Genomic DNA, 2,049 nt, shown 5'->3' on the forward strand with positions numbered 1-2,049 from the left:
CTCTGTGTGCCATGAGTGTAGCTCCCCAGTGCCGGCTGCACTCACTCAGCTTCAGATAATGACCCTCTCATCATCACGCTTGACTATAGGCAAGACATGCCTCTCATTGCACTCCTCACACACGCTTTGCACCATCCGAATCAAATAACTTGATACTGGTCTCGTCAGACCAAAGATCAAGCCAAGTAAACAGTATTTATAGAGCACTTTCAAACAGCCATCGCTGCATACAAAGTGCTGTACATGGAGCAATTTAACATGCAGAATAAACACTAAGATAAATCGGTAATAAAGGCTGTAGAAAGCACCAAACAGTAAAACCAAGAACAAATCTACGATGCAGGTCAAATATTTGGGCACCAGTCCTGCTAAATCACTGAATTTTCTCACTTACCTCCATCTCAGCCTTCACAGTCCTCTTGATTGAGGGGTTTGGTGATGTTCCTTCAAGAACATCATGGATTGTTCATAATAATGATGTGAGGGAAGCACAGCCTATTAGAGAGAGTTTCTCTTGTATGTCTTCAGATAAGCTCAGGTTGCTGGACAAGGAGGTGCATTACATGGTGCTTATTGGTACTGCTGTTTTATATTGTCATTGTCTTGGACCTCGCCTTCCATTTTAGTGCCAAAACCTGATTGGGCATACATAAGGTCAATATTGGGTACAAAGTCGGATTCGTTTCCTTTGCCCAGGATGGATGACTTGTAGCTGCAACATTTCTCTCCAAATTTGATCTTTGAAAGGGGTGCTCCCCTCGAAGTGGCATGCAGAGGCAATTGCGTTATTTGTGACTCCATCAGGTTTATACTCTTACACCGTCATGCCAATTGTTCTTAAGAACGTGACTGCAATATTTCAGAGGTGAATGACCGGGTAGTTGCAGGGTTGGAGGGTCTTACTCTGTATTTGGATGATCTTGTGTTCAGTGACTGGCCTCCTTTCCCTTTTGTAGTGAATTAGGGCTCTCCTTGTATGTTTGTCTGAGCCCAATTTGACCTTTAATTTGGCTAAATGTGGCTTTGCCATGGCCAATGTGACTTAGCTGAGTCGGGTCGCGGGTCAGGGCCGAGTGGCTCCCGATTATGCAAAACTGGCTGCGGTGGCTGGTTTTCTCTGCCTCGTAGGCTATCATAGCAGTTGATGTCCGAACTTCTCTTATCTGTGGTCTTTCTGTTGACTCAGTTGCTTATGGCTGATGTGAAATTTTTGTGTTCTATTTATTGTCAGCTGGCCTTTGGCAATATCAAGGCCCTGTTGTGTTTGTGTCTAGTTCTTGTAGCCCTGTGGTTTGTTTCACCTTTTCAACTCCAGGTGGAAGCCAGCCAGATGGGGCCTGGTTCTGTCCGAGCAGGCTTTTGGCCTGTTAGACAGACGAACCTAACCTTTTCAGCGTGGCTGGAGAGGACTCGTTGTCAGTGAGGGACCGTGCCTTATACAGCCCCAATGAACGTGCAGGTTATTTTGTCAGACCTGCTCGACCATTTTCTACTGGTGGTTGTCTTTTCGTCGCATCTGCTCTGTCTGCTCAGGTAGTTTCAGTTGTTCTGCCTCTGATGGCTCTCACCCACTTCTCTTCCCTGCTTTTGGATGACCTCGCTCGGTTCTGGGGGTAACACTGTATGGCTTTGATGGTTCCCCAAATGCCTCTTTCCATCGGACATGGTCCAAGGCATTCTGATAATGCTGTGCAAGCACTTTCTTTGACCTGTTAGAGGTACATGCATAGGCTAAACTGTGCGACTGCTTGGTTTACGGACTGCTTTGTTCTCCTGGGAACCACTTTTGTTTGTTACGGTTCCGGATAAATCCGGAACAGAATTGGATCCCGCAAATGCAGACAAGATTTAAGATCGTTAACACAAATGTTTATTCAAAGGAAAAGGATAAATCTAAAAAGTACAATGTAAAGCGCTTCTAACAAAGAACAAGGATAAAATGTGACAAACAAAAAGCGCTTGCGAAAATGCACGGAAAAATTACAGCACAAAATCACTTGTCACGAAAGGACTAGGTAAAGCCAATTACGAGAAACGAAAAAAAATACA

This window comes from Hippocampus zosterae, chromosome 4, assembly GCF_025434085.1.
Source record: "Hippocampus zosterae strain Florida chromosome 4, ASM2543408v3, whole genome shotgun sequence".
Classification (NCBI taxonomy): Eukaryota; Metazoa; Chordata; class Actinopteri; order Syngnathiformes; family Syngnathidae; genus Hippocampus; species Hippocampus zosterae.